Source organism: Rhineura floridana, chromosome 3, assembly GCF_030035675.1.
Source record: "Rhineura floridana isolate rRhiFlo1 chromosome 3, rRhiFlo1.hap2, whole genome shotgun sequence".
Classification (NCBI taxonomy): Eukaryota; Metazoa; Chordata; class Lepidosauria; order Squamata; family Rhineuridae; genus Rhineura; species Rhineura floridana.
Genome location: NC_084482.1, coordinates 155,059,812 through 155,076,014, shown reverse-complemented (window position 1 = coordinate 155,076,014; position 16,203 = coordinate 155,059,812).

Genomic DNA, 16,203 nt, shown 5'->3' with positions numbered 1-16,203 from the left:
TTGAATGTATTTATAGAATTTTTTGTTGTTGGTTTTTATGTTCTTAGCAATGTGCTCCTCAAATTCTTTTTTAGCATCCCTTATTGTCTTCTTGCATTTCTTTTGCCAGAGTTTGTGTTCTTTTTTATTTTCTTCATTTGGACAAGACTTCCATTTTTTGAAGGAAGACTTTTTGCCTCTAAGAGCTTCCTTGACTTTGCTCGTTAACCATTCTGGCATCTTCTTGGCCCTGGCGGTACCTTTTCTGATCTGCGGTATGCACTCCAGTTGAGCTTCTAATATAGTGTTTTTAAACAACTTCCAAGCATTTTCGAGTGATGTGACCCACTGGACTTTGTTTTTCAGCTTTCTTTTTACCAATCCCCTCATTTTTGTGAAGTTTCCTCTTTTGAAGTCAAATGTGACTGTGTTGGATTTTCTTGGCAATTGGCCAGTTACATGTATGTTTAATTTAATAGCACTGTGGTCACTGCTCCCAATCGGTTCAACAACACTTACATCTTGCACCAGGTCCCGGTCCCCACTGAGGATTAAGTCCAGGGTTGCCGTCCCTCTGGTCGGTTCCATGACCAACTGGTCTAGGGAATAGTCATTTAGAATATCTAGAAACTTTGCTTCTTTGTCATGACTGGAACACATATGCAGCCAGTCTATGTCTGGGTAGTTGAAGTCACCCATTACTACCACATTTCCTAGTTTGGATGCTTCCTCAATTTCATATCTCATCTCAAGGTCTCCCTGAGCATTTTGATCAGGGGGATGATAGATCGTTCCCAGTATTAAGTCCCTCCTGGGGCACGGTATCACCACCCACAACGATTCTGTGGAGGAGTCTGCCTCTTTTGGGGTTTCGAGCTTGCTGGATTCAATGCCTTCTTTCATGTATAGAGCGACTCCGCCACCAATACGTCCTTCCCTGTCCTTCCGATATAGTTTATATCCAACCCTACAGAGTACCTGTAATCCTATTACTGACCTTGCCCCATGTGTTTGCATTTTTACAAATTTATAGGGCAGTACAGTACCTGAGAGAGGAGGTCAGGTCTCCTGCTCCCCTGGTACATTCACTATAGCTGTCCAATTTCCCTGCTTTTTAAAGGTTTGATAAATATCTGTTGGCTATAGGTACATTCTTAAATGACAACAAGTGTGGGTTTTTTGCCTGTAGTAAATATGAGAATCAGCATGTAGGTTACATTGAAATGCTATTTTCCCCCAGGTTACTGTGCTGTATGAACCTAAGTAAGTATTAAATGGAGAAACTGTGGTGGCAAGCCAAGAGCATATACAAGGCATACGTAGATAGAAGTTACATACCAATTCATCCATAAGGACTTCTCCCAAATAGCTTGGTGAAGGTAATGAGCATTCTTAGGGCAAAACTGCATGTTACATTAGCTGCACATATGTGCCTTTAAATGTAGAGTTTTTAAAAAACACAAATTGCCACTGCAGGGGGCCTGATCCAGAGTGGGATCATGAGGTGGGAGTAAAGGGGCTTTAACCTTTTACTTTCTCCTGTGGTCTCAATCTAGATTTTCCCCTCCCCCAACTGCTAGCAATTTGCAGGTGGGAGGACTCCCATTTGCTTCGATGGGAACTTTTACCCATGCAAATTGTCGGCACTGGAGGTGAGTGGGCAGGAGCAATCCTTACTCCCATGCAAGGGTTCTGATCTGGATCAGGGGTCCTACAATGGCAATTGGTGTGAACTCCCACACTTGAAAGCACAGTTGCAAAGCTAACAGAACATGTAGCCAGAGCTTGGAAGTAACTCGTTAGAAATAACGAGTTATTTGTAATTTGTTACTATTTTGCATAACGAGTGGGTAACTTCGTTACATTTTGTATGTAACAGAACGAGTGGTAATTTCATTACTTTTGAGCTGCAAATGTAACTTTTTTGCGTTACATTTGGACGTTACTGGGGGGGGAAAGCAGGGGAAATCATCTGCTGCTGTGATTGGTGGAATGGTGGAGGAAAGATATGTGCCTCAAACTGGGCTTCTGCGCTGTTTAGCTCTTCCCTCGTGCTCTATGGAGGCACGAGGGAGGAAGTGGAGAGTCAGACAGAGCTGGAGGGCAATGAGGAGTAGAAGGCAGAAGCAGCAGAATGGAAGTGAAGAGCTGTGGAGGTGAGTGTATGTGTTACCCTTTCCAGCCTACTCTCCCTGCCCCCCTGCTCGTCCTGTCTCCCTCAGCCTGCTCGCCCACCCCCTCTGCTCTTCCTGGCACACCCTGCTTGTCCTTGCATCCCCTCCGCTTGTCCTTGCACCCTCTTTGCATCCCCTCTGCTTGTCCTTGCACTCTCTTTGCATCCCCTCCGCTTGTCCTTGCACTCTCTTTGCATCCCCTCCGCTTGTCCTTGCACTCTCTTTGCATCCCCTCAGCTTGTCCTTGCACTATCTTTGCATCCCCTCAGCTTGTCCTTGCACCCTCTTTGCATCCCCTCCGCTTGTCCTTGCACCCTCTTTGCATCCCCTCCGCTTGTCCTTGCACCCTCTTTGCATCCCCTCCGCTTGTCCTTGCACTCTCTTTGCATCCCCTTCGCTTGTCCTTGCACCCTCTTTGCATCTCCTCTGCTTGTCCTTGCACTCTCTTTGCATCTCCTCTGCTTGTCCTTGCACTCTCTTTGCATCCCCTCCGCTTGTCCTTGAACTCTCTTTGCATCCCCTCCGCTTGTCCTTGAACTCTCTTTGCATCCCCTCCGCTTGTCCTTGCACTCTCTTTGCATCCCCTCTGCTTGTCCTTGCACTCTCTTTGCATCCCCTCCGCTTGTCCTTGCACTCTCTTTGCATCCCCTCCGCTTGTCCTTGCACTCTCTTTGCATCCCCTCAGCTTGTCCTTGCACTCTCTTTGCATCCCCTCAGCTTGTCCTTGCACCCTCTTTGCATCCCCTCTGCTTGTTCTTGCACCCTCTTTGCATCCCCTCTGCTTGTTCTTGCACCCTCTTTGCATCCCCTCTGCTTGTCCTTGCACCCCTCCAGAGATGGTGAAAATTGGGAACTGGCAAGAGACTAGGAGGTAGGTGCAGTCTCATACTTCTGTTTGTGTGTTTTGCTTCAGTTATGTGCCTCTCATAGAGCGACTCTCACTAGGCAGCAAGAGATGACTACCCCAAGCAACTAATTTGGGGCACCATGCAACAAATTATTAGCTATTTTAATTTTTGGTTGTTGTATATTTACTGTCAGGAAGAGGTACTTGTGAGATTTTCTGCCTCAAATGCCAACATAACTTTTCAAGCTATGGTACTATGACCTTGACTTGGGGGCAGGGCACCATTTGCTCTTCTGCTTCAAGTAGCAAAATGTCTTGGGCTGCACCTGCTTGCAGTCATTTCACATACTGGACAACTAACATGGTTTTTGGGTGAAGGGCAAGAGAGAATAAGACTGCTATCTCAAAAACAGTTGTGCTTGAGGAAAAGATGGCAAACATGTAGAACTGAACTTTTCTGCAATAATATAGACATTTGCATAGGGTATTTTTTTCTACTCATGGAATATTAAATCTTTAAGTCCTAAATCCTTTGTCATCCCCTCCCCCTTGTGCACACCCTTTACACTGTCTTTCTCCCTATGCATGTAGGTCAAAATGACAACTGGTGTAGTTTGGGAATTAACAGAATGAGAGCTGAATTACAACTCAAAAAAGAACTTTCCTGCTGGTGTCTGCTACTGATGTGGGGGGCATTTTGTTAGGGAGAAGTGATGAGAGGGGGTAATTTGCTGTTGAAACTTTTTATCTGCAACCCCTTCCCTGGCCACTTTTCCCTAGCTGATGGAGGTCAATAAGGAAAAACATGGGGCATTGCACTGGTAAAGTGGCAGGCATGGAAAACAGCCCCTTCCATCTATCTCCTGCGTCACCTACCCAAATGCACTCCAGCAAATGCTTTGCACATTGACAGCACACATTTAGTTGGTTTTCTGGTATTTGCTGCTGAAAGTGTAGTTCCATGCTGGGTGCAGCTGGGACGTTCTGAGTTCATATCTTACCACAGCCATGAACTCGCTGGATGACCTTCTGGCCACACCCACGCCAGACATTTATGTCACTTTAAACAGTCATGACTTCCCCCAAAGAATCCTGGCAAGTGTAGTTTGTGACGGGTGCTGAGTGTTATTAGGAGACTTCTATTCTCCCGACAGAGCTCCAATGTCCAGAGTGGTTTAACAGTCAGCCCCTTTTCTCAGACAATTCTGTGACTGGAGTTCTGTGGGGGGAATTGGCCTGTCAGGTGTGCTTTAACTTGGATTCCTGCATTGAGCAGGGGTGTGGACTCGATGACCTTAAAGGTTCCTTCCAACTCTACTATTTATAATTTTCTGTTAGCTGAGACATCTCTCTCTCTCTCTCTCTCTCTCTCTCTCTCTCTCTCTCTCTCTCTCTCTCTCTCTCTCTCTCTCTCACTCTCTCTCTCTCTCTCACTCTCTCACTCACTCACTCACTCACTCACTCACACAGCCACTGAGCATTTCATAACAGAGCATGCTCAGTACTCATTTGGGCTGTTTTGGGAGTAATTCCCTTTCTGTTTTCTCTCTCACTTTTTTGTATACTGCAACACTTGGGGTTCCCTCTTGCCCAATAATACTCCTTATTATGTGTGGTATGGATGGTGATACCATGGCTACATAAGCAACAACACTTCCAGCCTGAGCTTCAGAAATAGAGGGAAGGACACTCTGACCAGTTTAAGTGGTTAGTATTTAAATCTGATTGGAAACTGTTCAGTTTGATACAAGGTGGCTATTAAGCATGACCTAAAAGCTGCAATTCCAGGCACACTTACTTGGAAGTAATTCCCATAGCAGTAAATAGGATTTACTTCTGGGAGTATAGAATCAATCCGTAAGAGTCTCCCAGTAGACACCATACATGTAAGCACATGGCTTTTCCCCAAGAATCTTGGGGACTGTAGTTTACTCCTCACAGAGCTACAATTCCCAGCACCCGTAACAAACTACAGTTCCCAGGATTCTTTTTTGGGGTGGTGGTGGAAATGTGCTTTAAATCTGTCATGTGTATGCAACTTTGGTGAGATAATAGCTGAAGGTAATCAGCCCAAAATGATAACAAATAATCAGTAGGCATTCCCAAAAGACATTCAAACAGTGGGTAAAAAATGTGAGAATTACAGAGGCAAACACAGAATGCAGTTAAGCAATAAAGTAATCCAAGAGAGAGGAGACACCTTTGTCTCTGCTCTCTCCCTCCTGAGCCAGGAGGGCAACTCCCAAACCTGAGTGTTGCGCCACTTAGGTAAAGGCACACATTGGCACACACACATCTCAGACTGTTGACAATCTCTGCTAATATCTATACAAATTTACATAACATGCATCACCTGAACTCACATGATCTAGAGTTACCTTAGATCTTGCAACATTTGCAAATGAGAAGCAATAGGGTTTTATATTAGTTCTGATTGTCTATTGGGCTATCATAGGGTATGTATTTTTTGCCTTTTCTATGGCAAAAACTCCAACTTCAGTGGAATTTATGTGATGTGTTCTAACCATTTGAATGTGGCTAATGAATGCTTTATTCTTTCATCAGAACTTTAGCAGTAGTACTAAAATACTAATAAAAAGGGAAAGAGAAAAAACACTTTACATACATCATTCAGCTGTATTGTTAATTATAGATATAGATATAAAGGATAAATGGCATTTTGTCAAAAGTATTTTTGCCTACATTTTATACCTCCTCCTTGGTTTTCCAAGCTTGGCATGGAATGCTTGTCATACAGAATTAATTTGAAATGCTGCATTATCATAATCATGTTCTTCAAAATAAAAAAATAAATGTACTGCCTTCAAGTTGATTCTGACTTATGGTGACCCTATGAATAGGGTTTTCATGAGAGGCAGTGACTGGCCCAAGGTCACCCAGTGAGCTTCATGGCTATGTGGGGATTCGAACCCTTCTACTACCCCCTGTGTGTGTGTGTTTAGTTTTAATATTGTTTTAGGCTACTTAGATGTGAAGCAGCCAAGGCCAGCACCTTGTAGGCATTTTTTTAAAAAAAGTAACTGAAATGTAATTGTAGTGATTACTTTTGAGAAAAAGTAAAGTAATCAGTTGCTTTCAGAGCAATTGCAACTGTAACTGTAATTACTACTTTTTTTGGCCAAGTAATTGTAACTGTAATTGATTACTTTTTAAAAGTAATCTTCTAAGCTCTGCATGTAGCTCAGTTCTCAGAGTCTAACAGGACCAAGCCTGCAATCCAATACATGTCTACTCAGAAGTCAGTTCCATTGGATTCAATAGGACTTACTCACAGGTAAGTGTCTATTGGATGGCAGCCTAATCTCTGTCCAAGCCTTCACACATAGAACTACAGTCTGTGGTATAGACGTAGAAAATCAACCACAAAAATGGGGGTAGCACCACTGACAGGCACAAAAGAGAGAGGGAAAAACTCCAAGTGCTAGAATTGTGCTCTGTGGCTCACTGTTTCACGTTATAGGGGGAAGGAGCAGAGGGAAGAAGCACCAGGCTGGAGATAGTGGAGTCCCAGGGAGAGTGCTAGCAGGACCCTCTCCCTTATCCAGCGTGGGCCACTGCTGCTGGTGGTTTCCAGCATTTGGAGGAGCCCACCAGAGAGTCCCAGCCGTTAAATTAAACTGGCCAGGCTTAAACTAGCTTTTCTCCAGTGAAGGAACTGAAGCCGATTTTCTTTTCTTTTTCTTTCTTTAGTTGCTATAGCCTTATCTGCATTACTCAGTGATAATGCTTACCTATGTCACTTGGCTTATTTCACTCATATCTGTGTTACTGATCCCTGCCCTTTGCAAAAGGTTTAATATTGGCCATCTGTCAAGGTAGCATTGAAGGAGAGCAAAGGAAACTCCTACAGAGTCACTTCCTGGCCCCTTATAGCTCTTTCCCTGTGAGAGCAGCTCTTAAAGCAAGGGTGGCGAACTAGATTTGGCCAACAGATCAAATGGCCTAGGCAAAAGTACAGGGGTTTGCTGTACCTGCCCCACACCTGATGTCACACATCACAGCCGACATCAGGTGTAGGTAGGGATCGGCAAATAGGTTTCTAATTTTAAGTTCGGTTCTCCACATTGAAGTTCACTTTGCCTTTTATTAAAAAAAATCATCAGCAAAATTCATCAGCATTTATGTGCAAATTCCTCCTAGTATACACGTTCGTTCATAATTTGCCTAATATACCCATTTTTGCAAAGCAGTTTCCCCTGATATAAAACATTTTGTATGTTATTTTCACTAATATATGCATTTATGTGCATACTTTGCCCTAGTCTATGCATTTTTGGCAGAGCTTGGAAGTAATTAGTTACAAAAAACAAATTACTTGTAATTCATTACTTTTTTGAGGAATGAGTGGGTAATTCCTTTACATTTTGATTGTAACAGAATGAGGAGTAATTTTATTACTTTTGGGGAGTAATTGTAATGTTTCCAGAATTACATTTGGGCATTACTTGTGGGGGGGAGCAGGGGAAGTCTTCTGCTCCTCTGACTTGTGGATGAAAAACATGTGTCTCAAACTGGGCTTCTGTGCAGTGTCACTCTTTCCTCATGCTCTGTGGATGAGTAAGAGGTGACAAGGGAGGAGGTGGAGAGTGAGATGGGGGTGGAGTGGAGAAAACTATTGTTTAAAAAATGGATGGTGAAGGAGTGGAGGAAGAAAGGAGCCAGAGGGCAAGAACATGGACAAAGGAGGAGAAGGAGGTAGCAGCACAAGATAAAGAACTGTGGAGGTGAAAGATGACATGTGTGTGCGTGCGAATACTGTGTTTGCACTTGGCACACGGTGGCCTCCACCACCCTCCCTGGCTACTTTGCTGCATTTGCAGTGTTTTAACTTTTTTGCATCTCAGGGGAAAATGTTTGCTTGGGTGGCTGTCCCTTAGCTGGTGGCACGGCAGGGTCTGGGAGGTGGTTTAAGTGAGAGAGATGATGCTTGCTGGCTGAATGTGTGGGGGGAGGGGTTGCACTTGGTTTGATGTGCAATGATCTGAGCAGTGGCCTCTGCCTCCCTCCCCGCCTCCCTTACCAGCGGAGAGACCATCACTGCTATCTTATGGATAAAAAGAATTATTCTACTACCTATGTATGTTTGTGTTTATTTTTAATGTTGTTTTAGGCGACTTAGGTGTGCAGCAGCCAAGGCCAGCACCTTGTAGGCACTCTAGTCTTTTTTAAAAGTAACTTAAGTGTAATTGCAGTGGTTACTTTTGAGTAACGGTAAAGTAATCAATTCCTTTCAGAACAATTGTAATTGTAATGGTAATGTATTCCTTTTTGGGGCCATGTAACAGTAATTGTAATTTTTTAAAAGTAATCTTCCAAACTCTGATTTTTGGACCAATTACTTGGCTGGAGAACTGTATTGCAAAATTCGGGAAAGTGTAAATTTTGAAAGATGGCTGCATTTTGGTTTGCATCTTGTTTCAGAAAGTGTGAATTAGGTATGTTCACCATTAAATAGGAACTTCTCCCCCATCTCTAGGTGTAGGGCAGGTGAGCATGACTTGGGGAAAATGACCTCTGCCTGCCCTATTTAGGTCTACAGGCCAGAGGTTTGCCACCACTGCCTTAAAGGCGTGGCGCTAGCTAACCTTAAAGCCCCTGGCTGCCCAGATGAACCTCAAAATTAAAACAATTTTTCATGGAATCATAGAATCATAGAGCTGGAAGGGGCCTATAAGGCCATCAAGACCAACTGCCTGCTCAATGCAGGAATCCAAATTAAAGCATACCTGACAGGTGGCTGTCCAGCTGCCTTTTGAAGTCCTCCAGTGTTGGGGAGCCCACTACCTCCCTAGGTCATGTGTTCCATTGTTGTACCACTCTAACAGTTAGGAAGTTTTTCCTGATGTTCAGTCGAAATCTGGTTTACTGTAACCTGAGACCATTATTCTGTGTCCTGCATTCTGGGATGATCGAGAAGAGATCCCGGCCCTCCTCTGTGTGACAACCTTTCAAGTACTTGAAGAGTGCGATCGTACCTCCCCTCAGTCTTCTCTTCTCCAGGCTCAACATGCCCTGTTCTTTCAGTCTCTCCTCACAGGGCTTTTTTTCCAGTCCCTTGATCATCCTTGTTGCCCTCCTCTGAACCTGTTCCAGTTTGTCAGCATCCTTCTTAAAGTGCAGTGTCCAGAACTGGATGCAGTACTCAAGATGAGGTCTAACCATTGCCGAATAGAGGGGAACCGATACTTCATGTAATTTGTAACTATACTTCTGTTAATGCAGCCTAAAGTAGCATTTGCCTTTTTTGCAGTCACATCACACTCTTTGCTCGAATTCAGCTTGTGATCAGCAACGATTCCAAGATCTTTTTCACATGTAGTATTGCTGAACCAAGAATTCTCCATCTTATAACTGTGTATTTGGTTTCTTTTTCCTGGGTGTAGAATTTTGTATTTCCCCGTTATATTTCTTTGTTGTTTTCAGCTCAATGCTCTTGCCTATCAAGATCCCTTTGAATTTTGTTTCCGTCCTCCAAAGTATCCCTCCCAATTTTGTATCATTTGCGGATTTGATAAGCATTCCCTGTACTTCTTCATCCAAGTCGTTAACAAAAATGTTGAAGAGCACTGGGCCTAGGAGCGAGCCCTGTGGTACCCCACTCGTTACCTCTTCCCAGTTTGAGAAGGAACCATTGATAAGCACTCTTTGAGTATGAATTTGTAGCTGTGGACCCACCTGATAGTTGTTCCATCCAGCCCACATTTAGCTAGCTTGCCAATCAGAATATCATGGGGGACTTTTGTCAAAAGTTTTGCTGACGTTGAGATATATTATGTCCACAGCATTCCCACAGTCTGCAAGGGAGGTTACATAGCATTGGATACGTGGTGTTAGCAGCTAAACTATGATAGCCAGTATATGCTAATTTCATGTAGCAAAGGAACCAATACAATAATGACATTTAGGTTTAGAGAGTCCTTAGTAGTGTGCATTTTCAAAATCTGTGGATCCTCTCCCTACCTACCAGTATCTGAACAAGGATCAACCATCCTCAGCAGAGTTTCAAACTCAAGGCTGTTCCAAAGAATAAAAATACCCTGAAATAACTTAATTTGTTTTATAAGGGGATATTTTTTTTAAAAAAAATGTTCCTGTGCACAAAAACAAATGTTAAATATCAAATGTTATGTTGGAAAAGTTATTTTTGGAAATAAAAAAAGTTGTACAAAAATGTTAATTTGTCTTGGCTATTAATAAGGCTGGTGTACAGTGTCTCTGGTAAATACTTTATATAAGAGTAAAGGGGATTATATGCTCAGACCTTTTGCAGTAACATATATCTGCCTGGACTGTCCTCTGTGGTACGCCTAGATTATCACAATGCAGATCAAGAAAGATTCAGAAGTTCACTTCGTGGGATCATCCCCTATGTTCCATCAGCTTTGTTTAGCAGGGTCAGAAAGCAAACCTTTCAAGCTTTGCAAGGTAAATGGTCCTTGCAACCCAACATTGTTGAAACCTACTGAGTGATGGAGTCTCAGTTTGCTACCCCATGCCTTGCTTACTCTTGGTCAGTGATGTCATACTTGCTATGTTCTGGGAACTCTTTACAAATCTACACATGCACCTTCCACATGTCTGCGGTGGAATTCTAGCACATTTTAGGGATCTAAGAACATGTTTTAGGGCAGCAGGTATAGTTTGTTTTGTTTTTACTAGAACCCCAAATGGAGTCAAGTGTCAGACAGGCTCAGGGATGAAGCCACATACATAATGGTGACTTTAGAGGTGGAGCCAATTGCCCACTTAATTCCATGAGTTCTATACTGGCATGGCCTGCATATACAATTACAAAACTGCATTGGAGGTACTGGTACTGGGAGTCAGAAATCCTTGCTGATCTACTACAAGTCATCCAGCAATCTACCAGTAGATCACGATCCCTGCTCTAGGGCACACAGTCAGTTTGCATGGTTGGTCTCACTGCTGTCACCCAAAGACTCCAAGACTCTTCTGTAGCTGTTACAGAACCACAAGAATCTTTGTTTTGCTTAAAAGAGCTCAATTACTGAATTTATATGACAGAACCTGTGGCCCTCCAGATGTCATCCTTGACATGCTAGCTGAAGCTGATGGAAGTTGGGAGTCCAACAACACCTCAAAGGCCGCAGCCCCCCCCCCTTTGTTATACGACATCTCCTATTGAAAGGAAAGCCAAGTCAGACACCATCTACATATAGGGATGGCAGAATCTGTCAATTTTGATTCTCTCGTTTTCTCATTTTTCCAGTCTTAAATTCAGTTCTCCAAATTTCTGCAGCAATTTATGAATTTTTAAAATAAGTTTTAAAATTTTAAAATAATTTTTAAAATAAAAATCTTCACAAAAATTCTTCAGCATTTTAGTGCAAATTGCTCCTAAGAAACACATTTTTCTGCTGTTTTGACGAATGTACATGTTTTTGCAGGCAATGTCTTAAAATAGTGCAGTTTGTATGTTATTTTCACTAATATATTCATTTTTGTGCATATTTCCCCTCACTACATTCATTTTTGTTTGCTTGGAGAACTGCAACTACAAAATCTGGATACGTGTGAAGTTTGAAGGATGGTTGTGTTTTGGTTCTCATATCGTTTTGGAAACTGAATTTGACAAATCTGGCTTTAAATGTGAACTGAATAAAATTTCTCCCCCATTCCTAGCCATATAATTATAAGGGATAATTCACATGACCCACTACTATTGCTTCTTTGCTGAAGCAGAAAACAAGGGGGAAAAGCTGCAACATTATTCCATAATTGGTTGAAAAGATAAGCACTTTATGATCTCTCTTCTCCCTTGTCAGGCCCCTTCCTGTGGTCACTGCCTTGTCACAGTCCCACCTCAGGGTCCTGCTCTCAAATCAGTTCTCTCACCGGCTCTAGCAAAGATCTCACAAGATCCCACTGCTAGGCAGCACCACCAGACACTTCCTGTAAACTATAATGAGACTGTGCCTTAGTCTCCTCCTGGCTTATTGCTGTGTTGTGTCTGGGTGCACTTGCAGGCCTCCCCCCCCCCCATAACTTTGTGCCTATAAAGAATACAGCCTTGGGTTGCTCTGGATACCTGATGATGTTACACTATCTCTTCACCGCTGCCACCATTGATATTGTTTCCCAACCTTGGTATATGCCCTGCCCACCCTTCTGGTCTGTGTAAACCCAGCCAAGGATCAGGCATTTTGGTAAACCAAGAAATATTTATTTATATAAACAGGGAATAACAAGATTACTTAAAGGTATAGTCAACAAGCATGTGGTTTCATAAGATGCATTACTCTTTGTTTCTAGTCATCAATAACCTGCCTCACTACCCACCTAATCCAATCCACCCAACAACCCTCTCAAAGCCTCACAAAAACCCAACCAACCACACTCTCAACTGTCATCCTCTCATTTATATCTTTCAGACACTCAAATGCTCAGCCAATCATCATACAACATTATCCAACATTCCAACCCATGTGCTCCCCCCTCTCACTCAGTCTACTTACCACATATACTCTAATAAACCTGAACTTACCATATTTACAGTATTATATATATACAGGGACATCACATCCCTCACTTATGCAAATACTGGTCTAGCCATCTAACCAAGAATCCTGTTACACTGATACCTAGCTTTCTTGTTGGCACCCAACTCAAAGCTACAACAGTTCACAGCTCCTCCAGGGCAATTGCACAGCTGAGTTGCAACAATCACCGCCGAAAATGAGCGCTATGTGGCAACACTTGTATTCAGCACAAACATAGCTAATTCTTATACTGATGTGGCTGCCTAGATGCATTTACTGAGAAATAAGTCCCAATGAATCCAATATGACTTAATTCCTATAAGCATGCTTAACAATCTTGGAGCTCTCAAGCCTCCTGTGCTTTACTCTTCCAACATATATTCTATGGAAAGGGTGATGCTGGCCAACCTGAATACTGGATCATGGCCAAGAGACAACTGAGGATTGTTGCCAGGAAGCATGCATTGCCTGTAGGTACAGAGTTATTAAGCTCCAAGAGGTTAAGAACTGGCAAGGCATGAGTTCATTGGGTAGGCAGATGAGAAAGCAAGGGCCGAATGCCAAGGAGAGTAAGATAGTAGCCATCTGGCTGCTGAAAGCATAGATCAGAACATGATGTTGGTAGTTCTATAGCAAAGATAAACCAATTAGAAAAGAGGTGACTGATTCAGCATCATCTGGCAACTTTCAAATACTAATATTCAGATAGCACAGTTCGAGGTTAAAAGAGGCCAGGTTGCGAGGGGACTATGGGGTACTACAATCTGAACGCATAGATACTCCAGAGTTTCTGGTTAGTGGCCGTGCACAATTTTTACTTTGCGAACAATGGAATAATCTCATTTGTAATGCAATGCATTAATAGTTTTTTTGTAGTGGTGATGACACCTCTGGACAGGCTGGGCAGTAAGAATGCACTATAACTGCCATTGGCTGAGAAGCTCCCATCCCCTCGATGCCATTGGCTAAGCAATTATGACCCTTGAGAGGGACAGGGGAGGCCAAAGCTCTTTGGACAGAAGGGGTAAAAGCATCTGCAGCCTTGGGAAGTGGGAGACAGGAGTCGGAGGAGGGAACAAACCAGGGGAAAAGTTCGCTCTAGGAAAGGAGGGTTGAAAGCCTGGGCTAGATCAGAGAATATGCCTTCCCCAGTCTGCTCTGTATGACAGGGAGCAGGTGGGCACAAGCCCAAGTCCTTCCTGTCTCTCTAGTGCACCGTCTCTCTAGTGCACCGTCCTTGCTTCTAGTCCCGTGAATGCAGGGGTGGAATGTCTGGACACTGCCTGCATATGTACTGATGGGGCTGATGGAAGGGGGACCAGCTTGCCGGGTGGGCGAGGAGGAGCTGCACACATTCTCCTTCCATATGCTTGGCCAGTTTGGAGGAGAGATATTGTCTCATCTGGGCTCCTATAGTCCAGAGCAAGGAGGAGAAGCTAGAAAAGGAAAGGAAAAGTGGGAGAGAGAATGATGTGGAGTAGAAATGAAACAAGACCAGGAGACAGAGAGACAACGACGGGGAAAACTGTCATAAATATTTGGCTGTGAACGGCTAGTGGATTATGCATGTGGCATCCTTATTAAGTATATGATATTCTAGGTTTGCCCAGCCTGGTGCCCTCCAGATGTTTTGAACTATGGCTCCCATCAGGAATCAAGGCAGGTGTAGTCCAAAACATTTGAGGGCACCAGGTTGGAGAGGCCGTTTTATACTGTAGGGTGCAAACAAACTATTACTCAAATTAGAAAAGGGACAGTGCAAAACAAAGCTGGACAATTAAAAAATCCCCACAGGGCTAATGTGATTTGAGCCCTCTCACAATGATCACTTTCCTCCTTGCATTGCCTGCCAGAATCAATCGAAAAACAGTTAAGTATTGAAATTATTTTAAGTTCATTTTGTTTTATATGGCCAAAGCCAGCAAGTACAAAGCCAGAGCATAAAAATTTGATAATTCCACATAGGAGAAAAAGATATCAAAACGCATAATTTAATACATTCTCATTGAAAATGTTACGAGCTGCACATGTCCCAATGCTATATACCCAATAAACCTAATTATCACAGCTGTCTACTTTTAGAAAGTTATCTTCACAGCCAGAATAACTCTCCCTCCTTCCCCCCTTTTTTCTTTTTTTAAAAAAGAAAAGTGAGAGGTGTATTCTCCTTCCTGATAGATGAGTCTGATACAAAACACACAGAATGCAATAGAAGAGCTGCACATAAGTACTTGAGATGGGCAGAGCAATCCTACACTGAGGAAGCCAGCATAACAAACTGGCTGAAGTTACACTGGCTTAAAATATACCAGATCCTAACTCCCTTCAGCCCAGCATAATACCTATATGATTGTGCCCTAAGGGATTGGTCACACATACACATACATTGCTTGATATTGTCCTAGTCATCATGTGATGACATACTGCATCACCCACCAGCACTGAAAAATGAAATGGACTGCCTTCAAGTCAATCCCGATTTATGGCGACCCTATGAATAGAATTTTTATGATAAGCAGTATTCAGAGGGGGTTTACCATTGCCTTCCTCTGAGGCTGAGAGGCAGTGACTGGCCCAAAGTCACCCAGTGGACTTCATGGCTGCGTGGGGATTCGAACCCTAGTCCAACACCTTAACCACTATACCACACTGGCTCTCCAGCACTAGGGATCTGCAAATCTGACAATTTTGGTTTTTCACAGTTTCTAATTTTTCTAGGCTTAAGTTCAGCTATCCACATTTCCACATCAGTTTGTGAATTCTTTGTAAAAAATAATCCATATCCAAATATCCATTTGTCAGCATTTTAGTGTGCATTTCTCTTAATATACATATTTTAGGCAATTTTGCCTAATATATAATTTTTGCAAGCAATTTCCCCTAATATAATGTATGTTATTTTCATGGATTTGTATGCACATTTTACCCTAGAATATGCATTTTGGTACACATTACTTGGTTAATTAACTGCATTGCAAAATTCAGAAAAGTGCAAATTTTGAAGGATGACTGCATTTTGGTTAACATATTTGTCTTAGGAAATGCAGATTAGGGAGATTTGCTTTTAAATGCAAACTGAACTGAATTTCCCCCCATCCCTAATTATCACCTGCCTGCATTGAAACATATTCTTAATTTGTATGTTACTCAGAGAATTTACTGACAGATAGATAGATACAGTAGATATACTGAATATTTGTGGCAATGTTAGCTGACTTGAAAGCTCTGTGTATGTGACCTGTGAGAGCTATTTCATGGTTATGAAAATTTCTTTACATTGCACTCATCCAGCTGCAACCACAAATGTGTGCCAAGTGCTATACTGAGAGGGGTTCACACAACTCTTAGGACCCATGTTTGACCACTTTTTTTTTATTGGCTGCTGCTTGAACTCTAGATAGATAAGGCAGAGTCCTCTATTCAAGGAAGCATCAGAGGGCTCTGATGCTTCCTTGAATCAGATGCAAAATCTTGTGTTAGCAGATGTAGGTTGTTAGCTGAAGCGGCTGAATACAGCAGACTGAATCTAGAAGATGAAGGGCTTGGCAATCTTTACTGAGTTATAAACAGAATGGCTGAAAGAAACTATAGCAGTGCAACTGCTGCAAATAACAGTTTACCCTGTTGGCTAAGTAGCCAGGCTTCTGACAGACGGAGTTCTCACCCAACTCTAAGCCAAGCC